General features: G+C 47.3%; 1 protein-coding gene across 4 annotated transcripts in view; it reads right to left on the reverse strand.

Moving 5' to 3' along the window:
* RIPOR3 (RIPOR family member 3) overlaps positions 1 to 13,179 on the reverse strand; it is a 110,869-nt gene extending 97,690 nt beyond the window's left edge. The window contains exons 1-2 of one of the 4 annotated variants that reach the window (XM_083618479.1): positions 12,814 to 13,099; positions 8,152 to 8,646 (exon numbers count right to left, since the gene is read on the reverse strand). The gene's annotated coding sequence lies outside the window, so the exon portion shown is untranslated. Of the gene's footprint in view, positions 1 to 8,151; positions 8,647 to 12,784 lie in introns of all 4 variants that reach the window. The other 3 variants (XM_083618478.1, XM_083618476.1, XM_083618477.1) reach the window with 3 other exon arrangements.
* Between the last annotated feature and the right edge of the window lie 1,893 nt (positions 13,180 to 15,072).

Genomic DNA, 15,072 nt, shown 5'->3' on the forward strand with positions numbered 1-15,072 from the left:
GATCAGAAATTAACGTAAGTTGATTTCTTGTTCGTTGAGCATTTCCTCCCATCTTCCATCAGAATTGCACTTCTGTTCCAGAGATAGTTCCTTTTCCAAAGTTCTGAAACCACACAATTTGGTGGTACATGGCAATATTGAGCTGGTCAGCCTCTATGGCCATGTGTCCTTGTGCTGCTGGCATGACTGACCTGCCTGGGGTAGGTTAGACTGTGTAGTTCCAAAGGGCCCAGGATGGAAGGGATGTAGCAAGCTCCTAGCATAAAAATGGGAGGCCCAGTTCCCTATCCACTCGTTTCTCTAGTACAGTGGTACCTCGGGTTACATATGCTTCAGATTACAGACTCCGCTAACCCAGAAATAGGACCTCGGGTTAAGAACTTTGCTTCAGGATGAGAACAGAAATTGTGCTCCGGCGGTGCGGCAGCAGCAGGAGGCCCCATTAGCTAAAGTGGTGCTTCAGGTTAAGAACAGTTTCAGGTTAAGAACGGACCTCCGGAACAAATTAAGTACTTAACCCAAGGTACCACAGTACAAAAGATTACCCTTAACAATTTGTTAGTCTTGAGAGAGGAGGATTCCCAAACAATGGACAAAACTCAGCCCGTACTCTATCACACTGTTCTGAAATCTTTGCGGTTTTAGCATACTTCCAGCAGAAGTGTCAAAACCTAGTGTTTGTAACCATCACTGAGTTCAAGGTCTCAGTGGCTGAGACAGAATTATTTTCTTCACTCTCCTCCCTAGAGTTACCATAGAAATTGTGACTGTAGACCTTCTGTCTTTAAAGCTGCACAGAAAGTTTCCAAAACAGAAAGCTCTGCTTTTGCTGAACTTAGTTGGCAATGGAAACAGATTTGGAGGGAAAATGGCACATCAAAAATAGATCTGCCTTTCCTTGTGCTACGGAAGACTCCAAGCATAATCCAATCTCACTGGGAGAACAGCAAATTCTCCTCTTGCCCATCGCACTGTTCATTTCAACCAGGCATGGTAGAATTAATGCCCAGTGGGCTGTGCTCACCATCTCCGGAAATAGATTAAATCCTTCACACCCTAAAATATGCTTATTAAAAGAGCTGCTCCCTGAGGAACATTTGGCTGTTACCATCAGCTACTTTTCATTCCAAAGTTCAATGCGGGCCAAATTACAGCTTGATTAATTACATTCTGCCAGCTCATTTCCTCTTGGCCCTTGGTGAAAGTCATGTTTGTAATACATTAAACAGATACAGCACAAATACTATTCCTACACAATTCTGTCCACAGGTCTTCTTTTCAGTCCTTCCACAATCCCATTTCTCCAATAAGAGCATATGATTAATTGCCTTCTAGTTGTCATTTTTCTATTCCACCCAGATTCCTTGCCATACACCAGTCCTTGAAGGACTGGCAACGTTATGGTTCCCCAAAGATGCAAATGAGGAGCGTACTGGCAAGGGATGTTGAGAACCAAAGACTACTATGTCTGAAAAACACATCTCTCAGTCTACTCCCAGTACTTCCATCCATCAAATTCCTCTTTAAAATGGTCTGCCTTTGTAATCCCTGTCTCATCTCAGGCCCATCACTCAGCAAGGATTCCCTTGGGGACCTAATTGTTTTAAGGCTGGTGGGAAACTCTTCTCCATTTCCTGCTATACTGCAGCCTGGGGTTATCAGGATGCTCAGAGCATGGCTGGATGCCGCCATTTTGGATACATAATAAATGGCACTCACAACCTGAACATCATAAATAGGAGGAATAATAATTCTTTTTTTATTATTATTAAGAGTTTCAAAATAACAATCAATCAAAAATATATCATCCTCACTCCCCATTTCCCCCTCCCCAAAAAGAAAAAAAAAAACCCTCCCTCCCACCCCGCCAGACTTCCCTCAGCTCCTCTCTCTAGTTTCTTAGCACATGTTATTCTCTGCACGTTATAAAATTGTAAAAATCCTTAAGTTATCTATATATATGTTATCAATAAAAAGTTTGTGTATGTTTATTCAAAACCTGCCATAATAATAATAATTCAATCCAATCTTGAGGGGGTGCACTCTGTTCTCCAGACAGTGGTTCAGTCCTCATTTATGTATTTTTGCAACACCCCATTCACAGAGTTCAAGCTCTAGAATAAAGTTTGTGGCATCTAGCGCGAGAACTGAAAAGAATAGTGGGAACTGTAATTTGTTAAAGGTGCTGGGAATTGTAACTTTGTGAGGCCAGCACGTTTAATGAATTACATCTCCCAGGATTCTTTGGGGGAAACCATGACTATTAAAGTGGAATAAGAGTGCTAGAAATGTATGGGGTGGATCTGACCAAAGACTGCACAGGAAACATGAGATCATTCGTATGGGTAAGACTGAGGAAAGAATGCCTCAAAGGTCAAATGCTAAGTATTCTTCTGCCTTTCTGAATTATACATGGAAAAGTAACCAGCATTGCAAACATACCCAAGGGAGAAATGTGGCACAAAAATATGGGGCATCTGTCTATCCCAGCCTTTTGAAAACAGCATTATATCCTTCTGCATAATAACTGTCGACAGAATTTTTATCAAGGCTTTGATTGCATTGTGCCAGATAAAATGGGTTTGTGGATTGGATGTAGCCTACAGGCCAGCAGTTGGTCTCCGTTTCCACCAGAGACGCCTCGCCAATCCTTTCTGGGAAGCTTCCTCGGGTGCACATTGTTGCACAACCTCCCAAGCAGCTTGTTCCACTAAAGACACTCTTTCTGACATTTAGCACAGTTCGATCTCTTCTGCAGTTCCAAACATTGTTGTCATGTCCTCACTTGACTTGAAGGAATGGAGCTGCTGTGGAGGAAAACTTTGGGGGAGCCAAGCACTTCCTTGGCCACTACAAGTGATGGATGGAATTCCAACTCAAGAATATAGTAGATCTGGGAAGGGGCGTGGCTCAGTGGTAGAGCAGCTACTTTGCATGTAGAAGGTCCCAGGTTCAATCCCCAACATCTCCAGGTTGTTGTTGTTGTTTAGTCATTTAGTCGTGTCCGACTCTTCGTGACCCCATGGACCAGAGCACGCCAGGCACTCCTGTCTTCCACTGCCTCCCGCAGTTTGGTCAAACTCATGTTGGTTGCTTCGAGAACACTGTCCTCTGTCGTCCCCTTCTCCTTGTGTCCTTCATCTTTCCCAACATCAGGGTCTTTCCCAGGGAGTCTTCTCTTCTCATGAGGTGGCCAGCTTGGAGCCTCAGCTTCACGATCTGTCCTTCCAGTGAGCACTCAGGTCTGATTTCCTTCAGAATGGAGAGGTTTGATCTTCTTGCAGTCCATGGGACTCTCAAGAGTCTCCTCCAGCACCATAATTCAAAAGAATCAATTCTTCGGCGATCAGCCTTCTTTATGGTCCAGCTCTCACTTCCATACATCACTACTGGGAAAACCATGGCTTTAACTATACGGACCTTTGTTGGCAAGGTGATGTCTCTGAATATTCCATTAGTCCTGATTTAAACATATAAATCAATGGAGGTAGTCCTTATAAGCCATGTGTTCAAACATATATGTTTTAATGTACTAAAATAGTGTTGTAAATAGAGAGATAAGTTTTTGATTAACATAAAGTAAAGAAAGGCACCTGACATCATCGTGGCATCAGATGACAGACAGGTGGTAGTCTCCACCTGCCTGCTGAAGCTGTCCTATGGGGTTGGGATAGGGGAGATAAAGATCTGGCCCACTGGGCCAAAAAGTTTCCCCACCCCTGCTCCAAGACAGAGCTGGAAATGGCACAAAGGTTTGCTTCTGAAATGATTTGGTGCATTTAAGAAATAGCAGATAAACTTGCCAAGTCACCTTCAAAAATGAGACTTCCCACCCCACCCCAAAATCTTAGTTTCATCACTGAAATGAAAGCAGTTACACAAGGCCTCAATGAAAACTAGGGACAGTGGAAATATATGGTTGGGTCCACTTTTTTTTGCAAGCCTATCTGATTTGTACTTTCCAAAAGACTACGCTGGTTGAAATGTTGCTTTCCTTCAAACTTAGCGCTTCTCTGGCATTTTCAAAGCAGTTCTCCAGCCAAAAAAATGTTTACAAGAAGGCATATGTTAGGGCACGTGCATAAAAATGCATTATGTTCGTGAAAATAGCATACAAAAATGCAGAATGTTGGGGGGAATTGCTTGCAAAAATGTCTATACTGGGCAAAATTGCAGAAAGAAATGTGTATACAGTCGTACCTTGGAAGTCGAACGGAATCCATTCCGGATTTCCGTTTGACTTCCAAAACGTTCGAAAACCAAAATGCGGCTTCTGATTGGCTGCAGGAATCTGCTGCAGCCAATTGGAAGCTGCAGAAGCTCCATCGGACGTTCAGCTTCCAAAAATAGTTCAAAAACTTTAAGATTCACTTCTGGGATTTGATCATTCAGAAGCTGATTTGTTCGGAAGCCAAGGCTATCAAGATCCAAGGTACAACTAGGAGAAATGCTGTTGCGTTTTCAGGAGGACGTTTTTTAATTAAAAATAATAATGCAAACTGATGCGAAAATCTGGTGAACAGAACATGAGATTAAAACAATTAGAAATTTCAGCAAAAGTTAAATTGACAGATTCATCCATGCCAACTAAAAGCCAGATTCTTAAGAGAGAGAAAACCTGAAAATGTATTCAAACTGGAAACATCAAAAATACTTAATCTTCAGGATATTCACATGTGGAGTGAAAGTGAGGCAGGTTGACAACAGAATTTTCATGTGCAGCATGAGGAACATGAGTAGAATTTTTTCACTGCAACATATTTCTGCTTTGGCACAGAGCGAAGCTATACATGATAACTAGGCCTGTCACCCAATTAACAATACCATATTCAATTAACTGTGTCAGTTTTATACCACAAGCGTATACATGTCTACTCAAAAGTACCTTTACTTTTGATGGGATTTACTCCGAGGCAAGCTGGTGAGTGTGTGCTACTAGTTTGGGTTGCCATGCGTATGGAATTTCCTGGACATTGCCAGGATTTGTTCGTCGGAAATAGTGTCCGGGCGGAAATCGATGGAATATCTGGGAAAATCTGGCCGTATGGCAGCTCAAACTGCATCGGAGGGGATGCGGGCGGCGGAAACTGCAGCTGCATCGGTGGCGGAAGAGCCACAGCCTCTCCGGTCCTGCCTGGGCCTTCCCTTGCAACACGGCCTGAGCAGCTGTTGGGGGCCGCTGCTGCTGCTGGGGAAGGCCGCGGAGCAATGAGCCTCCCTGCCCGGGCCCAGTCTTGGGTGCCACCTTGGTGGCTGCTTGGAGGCTGAAGGGAAAGTTGGCTCCACAGCAGAGCCCGCTCAGCACCCCCCAGGCACACACCCCCAGCACCGGCAAGCAGGAGCCTCGCAGAAACAGGGTCCTAGCAAACCACATGGCCGGAGCAAGCTCTGGAAATGGGAGAATATTTTTTTCACTTGGCTGTGACCTCCGCGTCAAGGGTAGGTCTGTCCAGGAAGGCCGTTTTCAAAATATGGCAGCCCTAGAGTCACTGTGTACAGGAGAGCAGCCTTACCCTATTAAATCCGCAAGGATTTGCCAATGAATGAAAGCAGATCACCGAAGGAGGGAAAACATGCTTTGTTTTAATATATGACACAAACATGTATCGCAGCAGACACTATCCTAGAAGATCTATTCCCTCCTGCGTGCAAAAGAAAAGGAGCATACCTTAACTGGCACAAATCACTTGCATTTAGGAAGTTTCCTCTCTCTCTAATTTCCAAATTTGACACCCTATTCAATTAATCAATCAATCAATGTGCATGTTTGGATCGCAAAGTAAGTAGCAATGTATTTTGGTAACAGGCAATGCACCTCTTGACCACACAAATCACCTGCATTTAAAGTAGCAGCTTTAGACACATGCTCTGATATCATTGTTGGTGGCATCTGTAACAATTCAATTTTTGGTGCCATGTTCATTCTTTTGCATACTCCTGCATAAGAAACCCTTGAACAAGAGGCCAGCTGGCCTCCCTAAAGAGAGCCAATAGATTGCAGCCAGTAAAAGTGTTGTTCTTGGTGAAAGAAAAATTGTATCTGAAACCCAGTTCAGACACGAAGCTCTGAAGATGACACTGGGCCAGTAATTCTGTCATAGTGCAATTTTAAATGTGTTAACTCAGAAGTGCCATTGATCCAATGGGACATGTTCCTAATTAAATGGGTAGGGTAAATTGGGATAGCCTACAGATTTGCAGCCCTGATCTCCTGAGAGTTGCAAGCACTGTATATAGAAAGAATAAGTCATAATCTGAGAAGCCCAAGCATCAAAGAGAGAGGGGGACATCCTCTGTAGAGATAAGGGAAAGCGTTCAAGACCTAAACATCACCACCTAGGGATATTGCAGAGTGGTCAACACAGAGTTTGTTCACATGGCTGAGTCCTGGAAGACCTGCTCCCTGCCTTGCAGGCCATTTCCCACCTTGCCTGGGAGGACGGGGCCTGGACTGACTCCAGCTACAAAAGCTGAGGCTGCAGACCAGACACCAAGGCTGGGGTATTGTTTAGGGGGGTTGGGGTGTGAGTTGTTGCTGTTATTTATATTAATTTTGTGTATATTTTAGATCTTACTATGATTTATATAGAAACTGTTGCAATTTGGTTGCACTCTTTTCGATGTTTCATTTAATGTATTTAGAATTACTTTTGTTATGTTTGTAATTATGTAATTTTTTTCATGCTGCAAACCACCATGTGCATGGTTTTAACTATGGAAAGGTGGCATATAAATAAAATGTTTTACAGTGGTACCTCAGGTTACATACGCTTCAGGTTACATACGCTTCAGGTTACAGACTCCGCTAACCCAGAAATAGTGCTTCAGATCAAGAAATTTGCTTCAGGATGAGAACAGAAAATGTGCTCTGGCGGTGCGGCAGCAGGAGGCCCCATTAGCTAAAGTGGTGCTTCAGGTTAAGAACAGTTTCAGGTTAAGTATGGACCTCCGGAACGAATTAAGTACTTAACCCGTGGTACCACTGTATGTATGTCCGTACTTCAATTTTCACATAATGCAGGGCTTTATATATGGTCAATTCAGGTTTTATATAGGGCAGGGTTATCAAAAGCGCTATTTATAGAGAGACTTTGAAACAACACAACTCCAGTAAAACGTAGCTGGGCTGCGACCCAAAAACCACAAACAGCACTAAAAGCAAATAACGCACAATCATTACATAGTCCTAGAAAGTATAACAAAAACAAAACATAACTAAGGGAGATATAACTGTTATCTCCAGAATGCAGTTTCAGGGTGAGAAGATCAGGACCGGCCCTATCATTAGGCAGAGTCATAGGCGTCAACTTGAACAAAATATTGTGGGGCCCACTAGCCCGCCCACACTTCTTCCCCCCATCCCAGAACTTCTATGAAGCACACCTTCCTCTGCCATGCACAACTGGACACAGGACTCGCTCTCGCCCCCACCGCCTGTTCACCTCTCGTCCTACGCCCATGTGCAATAAGTTTCTTCCCCCTCCCCTCCCATCTCCTATTGCCACCTGCTCTCCTCTCCTGCTAGCCTGCCTGCCTGCCTCTCCCCAGTTGCCCCAGCTCAGACACATTCAGAAATACAGTCAAACCTCGATTGTCAAGTGTAATTTGTCCCGAAAGCTCGTTCGGCTTCCGAAAGGTTCGACAAGTGAGGTGTGGCTTGTGACTGGTTGCAGGAGCTTCCTGCACACAGGCAGAAGCCACGACGGACATTTGGCTTCCAAAAAGTGTTCAAAAACCGGAGAATTTACTTCCGGGTTTTCGGCGTTCAGGAGCTGAAATGTTCCAAAACGGAGGCGTTTGGGAGCCGAGGTTTGACTGTAGCATCAAAAGTCAGGAGGCAAGCTAGGAAAAGAGGGCAGCGCCCAGCTGAGAGGTGCCCACTTCAAGCAGTTGGTTTTGGATGTCATGGAAGGGCAGCAAATTGTTATCCAATTTATTATTGTTGCATTTCTATTCCCAGGGAACGGAAGAGGTGCTTTTGGGATTTATTGCCTCAGGTACCAAAATAACTTGACTGGCCTTGGGTATTATTTGCAGTCCTGCCATGGGCCAGCCCTGACAGGAACAGGTAAGTTGCTGGATTACTTGCAATAGATTGGCAGGAGTTTCTATGGACTGTTTAACGAAAGCAACAAAATGGGATTCTTTTACCTAAACTGGGCGATTAGAATCTCTGATCTTTACTCGATCCAATGTACCGGTATGTTTATATTTGAATGGCAGTCATCCTATTGGTGTTGTTCATTGGGTGCAGTAGGCAATTGGCTTCCCTGTCCCCCAGGGAGCATTTGGCTCTGTTGACATCCCAACATCCTTTTGCATCTGGCCCTGTGACATCCTGAGCAGGGGGTTGTGTGGGGTAGATTCTCAAAAGGTGCGCAGAAATGAAGATTTCATAGCCCAAGGCAGTTTGAAGATCATTGTTCTTCAAGGACCCTTGAACGCACAACACTCCGCCCTCCAGCATCCTCTGGGAGCAGAGTTGAGGACGCATCGTTCGACATCTAAGTGCCTCAGAGAATTATCTTTGAAAAATGTTGGACCCAGAAGTCTTCATTTGCATGCACATACCGTACAAGACACCATTTCTCAGAGTGGTGGGAAGCTTTCCAACATTCAGGACTCTTTATGCTTCCAATTTTATGCCTGCATGAAAGATAACAGATAGCTCTCTAGCATTTTTGGTACCTATGCAATAAAACGGCTCCTCTCATTCTCTCACCAAGCAATGGTGTCCAATGAGTCTCTCCCCCACCCCATCTGATATTGGCGCTTTTCCCCATTGTGTGGCATCCTTCCTGAGCCAGAATTTAGCAGCTTTGCTCCAGTTTGTAGATTAAAATGGAAAAGAAAGTATTTTCCCACACGGCTGGTTTTGGCCCATTGTCACTTCTTCCACAAAATTCTGTCAAACAGCTGTAAGTTAAGAACCTCTCTGACTCATCAGTTTCATCAAGGGACTTTTATCTGTGTGCTTTCCCTTCCCACCCTTTGGAATTCCAGAAACCACATGGCACATAGACAGCAGCTGAGACCAAGAGAGGGGCACAAGTCTGGGCAGTCCAGGACCTCCATACACACTGCCCAGGCTTCTGCCCTGGAAAGGTCACCTCCAACGCGGGAGGCAGCAGTTACGAGTTAATGGTCTCTGCAGCACCAGCAGGCGCTGTGATTCTCCAGCGGTTTGACTTCACCCCGGAGGTGCACGCCATTGTCTCTTGATGAGACCAATAGTGAGTCCAGTCAAAAGAAGGCAGTTTCTGCACGTGTTGTAGAGGGAAGTGAGGAGCAGATGGGTCTCATCAACCTGGGAAGATAGGCCACCTAGGAGAAGGAAAACTCCTATCCTAAATCTCCATTGAATTGCAGGATAACTTCGGGAGAAGAAAAGGCTAGGAAGAAAACCCTCCACAAATCTAGAGTCCCTAAGATGGTTGGACAGCACCTTGTATGCCTCCTTCCAGCAACTCCTGTAGCCAAGCTGGTGCCAAACATAGTGTTCTGCTTTCCTTTGGACCACATCAGTGAGGCTGAGAAGGTGGGTCTTGTCATCTGGGCAACCTGGGACCTTCTCCATGCACACTGCCCAGGCTTGCATTCTGGAAAGGTCACTAAACACAGTGCTCCAAACACAGTGGTTTGGCTTCACCCCCAGAGGCGCAGTCCCTTGTCTCTTGAGACAGGCTGACGCCAACAAATGTTCTTATGTTGTTATCTGCATCTGCCTGCTGCTACTGCAGGATCTCTTGTGCCCACACTGAAAGTTTGCATCTCCTCTTCCAGATTCTTGTGCCTGACCCCACACTCCCCACTGTGGACATTCCCCACAGTTTGAGAACTTCTGCTATACAAGTATTATACAGTTAAGCCAGCACATCTGCTACTGTAGGTACTTGCTTCTTCTATGCCTCATTTAAGTGGATCTGTCTCTCTGGGCACTTGCAGACTGTCAGTGTTTTCGGGTGAATTTCAATCACTTGCCAGCAAACTCAGTTTGTGCAATTATGCTTGACGGGTTGGTCTTGCGCAACAAACCCACGTCCCCAAAAGATCAGGCTTTTTGCCATAAGGAAAGTGATGGGAAGCTGTACGTGAAAGTGTGGAGTAACACTTGCCTTGACACAATGTCATTATCAAACACAAACGAAACACAATGAACGCTCATTAAATAGCTAACATGGTCTAATCTCCCGGCAAACAAATCAGGATGAATGTTCAATGAACAGGTCATGTGGAAGCAACCTCTGTTTTCAGTCTATCCCACGCATTCCTTCAAAGACAATGGATGTTAGATTATGCTGTTTTCTAGGAGGAAGCTAAGATAGGTTATGATCATAGTAGAACCTGTGTTGTGTGGTAGTCCAGAATGCTGGACTTAGGGCCTGGGATACCCAGGGTGGTTATCTACTGAGTCCTGTCAATGCAAGGGTTTCTGCTTTTGCAATGAGATGTTCCTACTGCCAGAACCCACCTTGTGCATTATTATTATTATTATTATTATTATTATTATTATTATTATTAATTTATTTATTTATACCCCGCGGCTTCCATAGAAACCAAAAATACACTAAAATATCACACGTTAAAAACTTCCCTGAACAGGGCTGCCTTAAGATGTCTTCTGAATGTCAGGTAGTTGTTTATCGCTTTGACATCTGCTGGAAGGGCGTTCCACAGGGTGGGCGCCACTACCGAGAAGGCCCTCTGCCCTGTAACTTTGCTTCTTGCAATGAGGGAACCACCAGAAGGCCCTCGGCGCTGGACCTCAGCGTCCGGGCAGAACGATGGGGGTGGAGACGCTCCTTCAGGTATACTGGACCGAGGCCATTTAGGGCTCTAAAGGTCAGCACCAACACTTTGAATTGTGCTCGGAAACATACTGGGAGCCAATGTAGGACTTTCAAGACCGGTGTTATATGGTCTCAGCGGCTGCTCCCAGTCACCAGTCTAGCTGCCACATTCTGGATTAGTTGTAGTTTCCGAGTCACCTTCAAAGGTAGCCCCACGTAGAGCGCATTGCAGTAGTCCAAGTGGGAGATAACCAGAGCATGCACCACTCTGGCGAGACAGTCCGCAGGCAGATAGGGTCTCAGCCTACGTACCAGATGGAGCTGGTAAACAGCTGCCCTGGACACAGATTTGACCTGTGCCTCCATGGACAGCTGTGAGTCCAAAATGACTCCCAGGCTGCACACCTGGTCCTTCAGGGGCACAGTTACCCCATTCAGGACCAGGGAATCCTCCACACCTGCCCGCCTCCTGTCCCCCCAAAACAGTACTTCTGTCTTGTCAGGATTTAACCTCAATCTGTTAGCCGCCATCCATCCTCCAACTGCCTCCAGACACTCACACAGGACCTTCACCGCCTTCACTGGTTCTGATTTAAAAGAGAGGTAGAGCTGGGTATCATCCGCATACTGATGAACACCCAGCCCAAACCATCACACCCTCCCCAAATCTGCTCAAGGGGGTTGGAGGAGCCCTCGGTGCAGGAGGAGGAGATGGGGAGAACATCCCATTGCACAAGCAGAAATCCTTGCACTGGTAGTGTGTTCACCTTAGTGCTACAACGGACAATCCCCCGCAGTTCCGGAATCTCCAGGTAGGGCTGAGAGAGCCTCTGCCAGTCAGTGTAGACAATACTGAACTATACTGACACAGTATAAGGCAGCCTCTTAGATTCCTATTGTTCTGACACAGCTCTTGCCAGTGGTCCATCAGGGTGAATAAGATGCTGTCACACAAGCCCCAGTTTGCCCCAACCTACATACCTGCCTTCTTACCTACAACCAGTCCAGGGAGGTCTTACTGCCTGCCAACCTCTCCTTCCATCCCCTCCATCTCAGTGTTACCACTCTTCAGCGGGGAGGAGGATGGGGGGGGGGGACAAAGCTGGGATTCTTGGCTCTGCCTAGCATTGGCTCTGGTCCCACCCACTGTTCGGGCTCCCTGTCTTCCAGTCCCAATGGGCACCAGCTACTCCTGTCCCAATAGGAAGATGCCAGCGATGCTTAGTCAGAATATGAGCCCTTGACATTTCCACCCATTCATTCTACTCCTGCTTTCTAGAGATCACCAGGCACATTCTGCTGCATGGGAGCCTGGTCGACTCATGTTGGACTGACACCTAGATTTGATGATTTGAAGTGCCACAGATTCATTATGTCCTTGAGCAACTCACTTAGCTACTGTTCCCCATCCTTAAAATGGGAACGCGGTAATTACCGACCTGGGAGCAAACAGGATGAAGATTATAAAGTGCCCTGGGTACTTCTAGCATAATAATAAGTATATTTGTTAGGGTTCCCATGAACCGGTACATTCCTTATGGGTGGCTCAGCACACCCAGGAAGTCAGGACACCTAGAGTTAAATAATGGGGAGAAGGGGGGGAGATGTGTGGCGAAATTATTTGCCTGGTTCCTGGGAAGCAAGTCCCAGGTGTTCAGCAGGGCGAACCCTTTAGTCCTAAGGCAGAAGAGAGGCGTTTGCCGGACCAATCGCGAACTTCCGAGTTACACGGAGCTTCTCGTTCGGCCGAAAAGAGCCCTCGTAGCACGCCCTGGAAACATCCCACGGAAAAACCCCTTACCGGCTGCCTGCGGACCCCCTGCAAACGCTCTCCTCCTAGAGGTCTGGAGACCTCTAGTTCTCCAGACTCTACCTTTCCCATACAGGTGCCCAGCCGGGTCTCCTCTAGGTGAGGGGCCAGTCTCCAAACACCAACACCCCCGACGTCTGTGCATTGACGCCCCCCTTGACCGCCACCCCCGTCCGCCACAGACCTTTGCTACATCTCCTCCAGGGATCGCACCTGGGCGGCGGGTGGGCTTCTGCCGCGGCGTCCGTCCGCCCGCCCGGGCAGCCGAGCTGTCGAGCCTCCGGTGCGCGTCCAGCGCGGTGCCTTGACGCCGCCCGCTCTCCTTCCTTCCCTCCCTCTCGGCGTTGGGGATGTGCCCGCTGCTCGTCTCCCCGGCAGCTCCTCCTCGCCGTCGGCGGCTGTTGCTGCCTGCGAGGTCCCGATAGGGGCCGCCTTATCGCGGGCGCCACCTTCGCCGTCTGGGCGCGCGCGTGCCACCACCGGGACCGGGCGCCTCTTCCAGGAAGACGCGCGCAGCGGCGGCGGCGGCCTCCAAGGAGGATCGCCTCCCGCGTCCTCCTCCCCACCCCCTGCTGCCTGGCTGCTTCTCTTCTCTTCCCCTCCCTCTCCCCTTCCACCACGACCCTCCCTCCCGTGCCCGCAAGGGGGGCGGGGGGCGTTGAGGATTGGAAATGGAGGCGCCTCCAACGCATGCTGCGATCGCCAGCCCTTCTTCGGCTCGTATTCGCCGGGGAGCACCTCACACCGCCCGCCCCCTCCCTCCTGGCCGGCTACGAGCGAGCGAAAAAGGCCAAACACAACCTTGCAGGGGAGGGTCCTGGGAGGAGGGGGTGGGAAGGGGCAGGCAAAGGAAGGCAAAGGAGAAGAGAGTCGAAACTGAAAGTTTTTCCCTCTCCAGCGCCCTAGGCTAGGGTAGTTCACACGTACACGTGCACATCCTGATGGAGGGCGAGTGGACAGAGGCTCCCTTGCGCCCTTGTGCAAAAAGCTGGAGTGGTGCCTCCGCCCCCTCCGCGTCTCTTGCGCTCCTCCATCAAAGCGCCCAAAGGAGCCTGCGCGCCTCGCCCGGCTACCCAGAACAGCAGAGAGTAGCCCGGGAGCGCGTGGGCGAGTGGTCCGGCCTCTAGTCGCTCCGAGCTGCAGTTCGGGGGCGCAATTTTTGCACCGCTTGGGTCTGCACCCTTGGCGGAGGCCAACCTAACCAACCCCTAGGTACACCTTCAAGTGGGCGAATGGGAAGCGGCCTTTCTTTTAAAAGTCCTTCCATCTAACTCAATAGTGTCCACACTAGCTGGCAGTGGCTGTCCAGGATTTCCAAAGGGAGTCTCTCTCAGCCTTACCAGGAGATGCTGAGGTCCGAACCTGGGGCCTTCTGTATGCAGAAAGGATTATGTATCTTTACGCCACAGTCCTTCCCTCGCTGGATGTCCACTCTGTTTTGGTTGTCTCCAACATCCCGAAATGTATGAAGTTTGACCCTTATGCATTTAGTGAGCATTCAGTACCACTGATCATGTATGTATATCATGATTCTGTATATTCACAAGTTGCAAGCGGGGTTAACAATGTCTCCTTGTGATTTCTGCTCAACATTCTCAGTATTTGGATATTCGCTGCCTATTAAAACAGGCAGATCTTTAACCCCAACTCTTAATATGGAGAAGATTTCAATGGTATGATTGTCGTGATCCATAATAATCATACTCATCATTATCTAAACATATATACTAAATAGTTTCACGCAAATGTACAATACAGAAATGTCAGGACTTTGGAAGATGGGAAATGTTAAATTAGATCACCTTAACTATAAGCCAACTGACTCCCCCCCCCTAATTTTTCTTTTTCTACAAGGCTTTCTTATCTTTCAAAGCTTTTGCTCTCCATTGATTAATCTCCCCATCTAAATATCTTAAATTTTAATCCCTTTCCCCCTAAGGATCTTGTTCCCAACTGCATGAACTACACGTCTTGGTGCAACAGAACCCATTGCTGCCACCCATTGGTAGCAATAAGTAAGTATATTTTTGTTCTTGTGATAATTAAAAAAAAAGCAACGCACAGAAATTAGGGTCAACCAAAATGCATAGTGTAGCGTGCTTTCACGTTAAGCAGACCTCTTCTGCATGCTGGATGTTAAGAAAAATATCGTTCCCAAGGGTTTGGAATTAAAACCCGATCTCAGTTTGTTTCAGTACTGCAGAAGGAAGCTTTGTGCAGATTAATTAGGTTTTACCTGTAAGGTAAAGGTAAAGAGACCCCAGTCATGGCTGTCTCTGGGGTTGGGGTGCTCATCTCGCTTTATTGGCTGAGAGAGCCGGCGTACAGGTTCCGGGTCATGTGGCCAGCATGACTAAGTGAACCAGAGCAGCACACGGAAACGCCGTTTATCTTCCTGCCGGAGCGGTACCTATTTATCTACTTGCACTTTGACGTGCTTTCGAACTGCTAAGTTGGCAGGAGCAGGGACTG

Source organism: Podarcis filfolensis (assembly GCF_964270895.1).
Source record: "Podarcis filfolensis genome assembly, chromosome: 6".
NCBI lineage: Eukaryota > Metazoa > Chordata > Lepidosauria > Squamata > Lacertidae > Podarcis > Podarcis filfolensis.